This window comes from Mercurialis annua, linkage group LG4, assembly GCF_937616625.2.
Source record: "Mercurialis annua linkage group LG4, ddMerAnnu1.2, whole genome shotgun sequence".
In the NCBI taxonomy this organism is placed as follows: Eukaryota; Viridiplantae; Streptophyta; class Magnoliopsida; order Malpighiales; family Euphorbiaceae; genus Mercurialis; species Mercurialis annua.
This window is the reverse complement of record NC_065573.1, coordinates 8261895-8269372: the sequence shown is the minus strand read 5'-3', so window position 1 is coordinate 8269372 and position 7478 is coordinate 8261895.

Genomic DNA, 7478 nt, shown 5'->3' with positions numbered 1-7478 from the left:
CCTTTTTAGAAATTTAAGCCAAACGTTTACAAACGTTTTGAAACAAATCCAAGTGTTTCACATTTTAAGGAATTTAAGCAAAACGTTTACAAACGTTAAGAAAAAAATCAAAGCGTTTCACCTTTATACCAATTTAAGACAAACGTTTACAAACGTTATGAAACAAATCCAAATGTTTCCCCTTTTTAGTGATTTAAGCCGAACGTTTACAAATGTTACGAAATAAAGCCAAATTTTTCACCCTTTAAGCAATTTAAGCCGAACGTTTACAAACGTTACAAAACAAATCCAAACGTTTCCCCTTTCTAGCAATTTAAGCCGAACGTTTAAAACGTTACGAAACAAATCCAAACGTTTCCCCTTTTTAGCGATTTATGCCAAACGTTTATAAACATTACGAAACAAATCTATATGTTTCACCTTTTTAGCGATTGAAGCCAAACATACAAACGTTATGAAACAAATCGAAACGTTTCCCAACTTTAGCAATTTAAGCCAAACGTGTTTACAAACGTTACAAAACAAAAACCAAGCGTTTCCCCATTTTAGCAATTTAAGCCAAACATTTACAAACATAACGAAACAAATCCAAAAAATTCACCTTTTTAGGAATTTAAGCCAAACGTTTACAAACGTTACGAAACAAATCCAAGCATTTCACCTTATTAGCAATTTTAGCCAAACCTTAACAAACGCTACGAAACAAATCCAAATATTTCACCTTTTTAGCGATTAAGCCAAACGTTTACAAACTGTACGAAATAAATCCAAACGTTTCATCTTAATAGTGATTTAAGCCAAACGTTTACAAACGCTAGGAAACAAATACAAACGTTTCTCCTTTTTAGCCATGTAAGCCAAACGTTTACAAACATTACGAAACAAATCCAAGCCTTTCAACTTTTTATATTTTTAAGCCAAAAGTTTACAAACTTTACTAGACAAATCCAAGTGTTTCACCTTTTGAACAATTTAAGCCAAACATTTAGAAACGTTACGAAACTAATCCAAACGTCTCACCTCTTTAGCGATTTAAGCCAAACGTTTACAAACGTTACGAAACAAATCCAAATGTTTTAAATTTTTAGCGATTTAAGCCAATAGTTTACAAACGTTACGAAACAAATCGAAATGTTTCGCCTTTTTAGCAATTTAAGCCAAACGTTTCAAATGTTACAAAACAAATCCAAAAGTTTCCCCTTTTTAGCGATTTAAGTCAAACGTTTACAAACGTTACGAAACAAAACCAAACGTTGAAAACGTTACGAAACAAATCCAAACGTTTCACATTTATAGTTATTTAAGCCAAACCTTTACTAATGTTACGAAACAAAACCAAGCGTTTCTCCTTTTTAGTAATTTAAGTCAAACGTTTACAAACGTTAGGAAACAAATCCAAGCATTTCACCTTTTTAGAAATTTAAGCCGAACGTATACAAATGTTACGAAACAAATCCAAACGTTTATCTTTTTTAGCGATTTAAGACGAACTTTTACAAACAATACGAAACAAAACCAAACCTTTCACCTTTTTAGCCATTTATGCCAAACGTTTACAAACGTTATGAAACAAATCCAAATGTTTCCCCATTTTAGCAATTTAAGAGAAACATTGAAAACGTTACGAAATAAATCCAAACATTTCACCTTTTTAGCGATTTATGCCAAACGTTTACAAACGTTACGAAACAAATCCAGATGTCTCACCTTTTTAGCGATTGAAGCCAAACGTTAATAAACGTAACGAAACAAATCCAAACGTTTCACCTTTTTAGCGATTTAAGCTAAACGTTTACAAACATTACGAAACAAATCCAAACGTTTCATCTTTTTAGCGATTTAAACCAAACGTTTACAAAGGTTATGAAGCAAATCCAAATGTTTCACCTTTTTAGCAATTTAAGCCAAACGTTTACAAATGTTACAAAACAAATCCAAGAGTTTCACCTTTTTTGTAATTTAAGCCAAACGTTTACAAACGTTACGAAACAAATCCAAATGTTTCACCTTTTTAGCGATTTAAGCCAAACGTTTACAAATGTTACAAAACAAATCCAAACGTTTCGACTTTTTAGCGATTTAAGCCAAACGTTTACAAACGTTACGAAACAAATCCAAACGTTTCACCTTTTTAGTAATTTAAGCCAAACGTTTACAAACGTTACGAAACCAATCCAAATGTTTCACCTTTTCAGAGATTTAAGCCAAACGTTTACAAACGTTACGAAACAAATCCAAACGTTTCACCTTTTTAGCAATTTAAGCCAAACGTTTACAAACGTTACGAAACATATCCAAGCGTTTCACCTTTTTAGCAATTTAAGCCAAACGTTTACAAACGTTATGAAAAAAATCCAAATGTTTCACCTTTTTAGCAATTTATGCCAAACGTTTACAAACTTTTCGAAACAAATCCAAATGTTTTATATTTTAGCGATTTAAGCCAAAAGTTTACAAACGTTATGAAAAAAATCCAAACATTGCACCTTTTTAGCGGTTTAAGCCAAATGCTCACAAATCCAAGCGTTTCACCTTTTTACAAGACAAACTTCTACAAACTTTACGGAAGAAAACCAAACGTTTCATATTTTTAGCAATTTAAGCCAAACCTTTACAAACGTTACGAAATAACGTTTCCCCATTTTAGCGATTTAAGCCAAACGTTTATGAACATAACGAATCAAATCTAAACGTTTCCCCTTTTAAGCGATTGAAGCCAAACATTTACACATGTTACAGAATAAAACCAAACGTTTCACCTTTTTAGCAATTTAAGCCAAACGATTACAAACGTTACGAAACAAATCCAAACGTTTTGCCTTTTTAGCAATTTAAGCCAAACGTTTACAAACCTTACGAAATAAATCCAAACGTTTCGCATTTTTAGCGATTAAAGCCAAACATTTACAAACGTTACGAAACAAATTCAAACGTTTTCCCATTTTGGCGTTATAAGCCAAACGATTAAAACGCTACGAAATAAATCCAAATGTTTCACCTTTTTAGAAATTTAAGCCAAACGTTTACTAACGTTACGAAACAAATCCAAGCGTTTCCCCTTTTTAGTAATTTAAGCCTAACGTTTGACCTTCTCAGCGATTTATGCCGAACGTTTACAAAAGTTACGAAACAAAACCAAATGTTTCACCTTTTTAGCAATTTTAGCCAAACGTTTACAAATGTTACGAAACAAATTCAAACGTTTCCCCATTTTGGCGATTTAAGCCAAACGTTTAAAACGTTACGAAACAAATCCAAACGTTTCACTTTTTTAGGGATTTAAGCCAAACGTTTACAAACGTTACGAAACAAATCCAAACATTTCCCCTTTTTAGCGATTAAAGCCAAACGTTTGTTACAAAACAAATCCTAACGTTTCCCATTTTTAGCAATTTAAGCCAAATGTTTACAAACATAACGAAACAAAACCAAGCGTTTCACCTTATTAGCAATTTAAGCAAAACGTTTACAAACGTTACGAAACAAATCCAAGCGTTTCCACCTTTTTAGCAATTTAAGCCAAATGTTTACAAAAGTTACGAAACAAATCCAAGCGTTTCTCCTTTTTAGCAATTTAAGCCAAATGTATGTAATATCCCGTATTTTTCCGTCATGGTTTCGTTGTGTTTCCGACTTAGTTTTGGATTTTTAATGGTGGACTTAGCAAGTGTGAAACTTTATTTGGGGTTGGAGTTGTATCTTGTATATGTCGCACGTATCGCGTGAAGTTTCGATGACGATTTGATTTGTATCCGAATTACAATCGATGTTGTGTTCGTGTGCCTTCTAAATCTGACGTGTTTTGATAAACCATCCATATCTCCCAATTGCACCGTTGGATCGGGCTCATCTTTCGATATGCTGTGCACGACAAACAATTGACCGTTGGATCAAAATTTAAGATGAATTGGATTAATTCTCGATCGTGCGAACGCATACCTAGTGTGCGATCGCACACCAGCGGGCAACAGGTCTATAAATAGACCTGTTGTCATTCGATCTCTTCTTTTATTCAGAACCCTAATTTATTTCAGAGGAACCCTAGCCGACCCATTATTAGAAACACTCTAAAAACATCATTCGTTCTTCCCCCCTTTCATTCGCTTCGGAATCGGTAAGTATATCGCTCTCGTTTCATCGTTATTCATTCTTGATCAATACTCGTTGTGATTCGTTACACTTTTATTCTAGCTTATTGCTGAGATCATTCACTTCGTTCATCCTCACTGAACGAACTCATCATTCCCTACGTGTTGGAATCGTTTTTGGTACGTGATTTAATCCTTTTCTTTCGCCGTTCGGTTTCGTCGTTACTTGTTGTGTTGCTGCTGCCGTTCTTATGGTATTTGCTGCTGCCATTACTTTCTTTATCTGAACCTATACTGGATAGAGTATTAGAGCATGTTGCTTTGGTTGCATTTGTTCATGGTGCGTTGCCGTTGTAAAATTCGGGCAGTTGTTGAATTACTCCATGTCGCTGCCGTTGTTCTTGTTTGATGTATCAAGTTGTTGTTATGTGGAATTCATATGTTTAGCTTCCTTTTAGGTTTTGTTCTTGATTTATTGTCCTTGATTCTTGTTATGGTTTTTAATGATTTGGTAGATTTCATGAAAGCTCAAACTTCATTTTGTTTGGTTACTGTAATACGTGAGTTGTGATATGCTTAATGATGAAGAAGATGATGTGGCCTTTAGTTATTGGTTGTATTGTTTTGTTTTTGGCTAAAGGCTTTGTAAATCCCTGGATTATTTGACTTAAAACATATTGATTCTTTAAGCTATTTATTAACTGTTTTCAAAAATTGATTTTTGATTTTAATCTACGGATTTAGTTCCGACTTTTATTTTGGCAATTTAAATTGCTAATTATGATTTTAAAATACTTTGGGGCATCATTACGTTAAATTGAGAATTTATATTAATCTTATTTAAATGATTTTCATTTGAATTATTTATTTTGATTATATTAAATGAGAATTGGACTTTATCATTTAATTATTATTTTAGTGATTTTGTTTTACCGTGCCAATTGGGCTAAATTTGTAATTTAGCCATTTAATGATTTATTGATTTATTTAATGAGACATCTTGCCGGTAATTTATAATTACTTGAATTTTAAGATATTGAGTTCCGAATTTATTGTTTTATAAAATGTGTATATTTTTAAATTATAAACTATGGTTTATAATTTTGGATTAATGTGTGGATCGGGTTGGACTTGGGTCGCCTGACATTTGAGGTTAGCCTGGCAGTTACGGTAACTCGGCTAACCCATTTTTTTTTTTTGGATTTGAAATTAATTTATTATTTAAATAATATTTAAATAATATTTTCTGAAAAGGACTTTAAAGCGAGAACTCGATAAACTTGACTTGTTGTTAACTGTATAATTATTTGAGTATTGCGTTTACTCTGTTTGGCTTTACCTTGACTTGTTGTTTGTGCTAGTCTTATGTGGTGTCTAGTACTCCATAGAGTTAGGGTCTGTTTTTAATGATTATTTATATTTGTTTAGACTCGTCGACTGTTCGTGCTTTTGAGACGAACCGAGTTTAGGCTGCTTGCCAGAAGTTTTCACGTGGATTAGCAAGCAGTGAGTTTATATCGCTATTTACCGCTTTATTAAGTAAATTGTATTTTGTATATATGTATATATTGTATAAACAGATTTCGAACTGTTTTCGGCATTATGGATCTGAATTGGAACGGGCTACTCGATGGTCATCATCGAGACTGTGTGCGCACCGATATGATCATATATGGTATTTGAGGTAGGTTAGAGACACGTCTCACCTAGTGAGGGCGCCGGTGGAAGATACGTCTCCTGGGACTCACATGTTTTATTCGAGTGACAGTCGGGGATCGGTTATTGAGATACGTCTCACCGACACGACAATGGATTTAGTATATTGTGGTTTAGGGTTTCAATGCTTATCCATAATGATAAATTGCTTTATAAATGTTTTAAAAGTGTTTTAAAGGTTTTCACTTAATAAATGTAAATAGTTATATGAACTCATCTCAGTATATCTGACCCCGTTGTTTTTCCAATTTTTCCAGGGTTATGATTTTGAGCGAGTCAGCTGGTCTCCGATTCTTTATTTCCTCGGAGGTCTTATTTTTATTAAAGTTATTAAATTGATTTTATTCTTAGACCGCAGTAGTAATTAGAAGTCTTATTTGTCTAATACTTGTTATACAAATATTTAATTGATTTATATTTTATTTAGCATTCTTATATTAACTTGGGTTAATATGTATTTATGCCATGTTGGAGACTCGCAGTTGTTCGAGCACTTACTATATAAATGTGATTATTATAAACTGCTAGAATTAGGCTGAAGTCTCGGTTGCCCCCGAGCATGGGTTTTTTTGCAGGTTTATGTACTTATATGGTTATCCGCAAGGCTTGCTATGGGTTTTGATACAACCATACCCATACCCTAGCGCCGGTCACGATTCATGAAAATGGGTCGTGACAAACTTGGTATCAGAGCTTTGGTTTCAAACCAAGGCCTTATGCATGTTATTTGTTATTTGTTTTGGCATGATAAGTGGTGTCGTGTCATAGGAACTACTGCGGAATTAGGATTCGTGTCTTGTCTTTAAAACGTCATCATTTATTTTCAAACTTTCAGCCTACATCCTAAAGGTGATGTCTGTCCGTCTTTATTTGGTGTTAATGCTATGATTGACAATTAATTTCACTTGGATGTTACTTGCTGTGTTTTATCATGTTAAGATTATTTCACTTGGGTGATTATTATTGCTTTCGATTTCTCGGAAAATCTTAGGTTGGTAAATTTTTCTAAAACTCATACTTGGGTATGATGTTGTTTGATAAGTTTTGGCTTTTATGATTTTAATAACTTTGAATTATTTAGTGAGTAGTTTGGCTTGGGCCGAGAACATGGATAATTAAAAAAATAATATTTTGTTAGGCTTTGGCCTTGTTTCTAATATAAATGATTTCGATTATAAAATTTTTTATTATGTTTTGTGGTCATACTTGTTTGATCACATGTTGTTTTAAGGGTTTTTATTGAGGAAGTTATTTTTATTCGATTTGTGTTTTGACACAGAATCAAAGGAGAAGTTTGATTTTTTATCCTTATAAGTTTGATTTTTGTTAAATTACCAGTAAAAGAAATTATAGTATTTTGAAACATTATATTTTGTTTGATGTTGACAAACGACGATTTCCTAAAGGTTATTATTTACATGATAATTTTGTCGTGTTAGAAATTTAACGTTAATTTTATTTTGTCACATCTTAGAATATTGGGATTTACAAAATGGTTGTTTGAGATTAAAGATTTCTCATTTGACTTTTAAATCTCTATTTCACGTTTGGGTTTGTTAAACTCTTAATTTTAAAAGGAAAAAAAAATTATTATAATATTTTTCCGGATTTAATAATATTTTGAACACGTTTTATAAACGATTGTTTTGGGATCGACTTGGGTCACCCAAATTT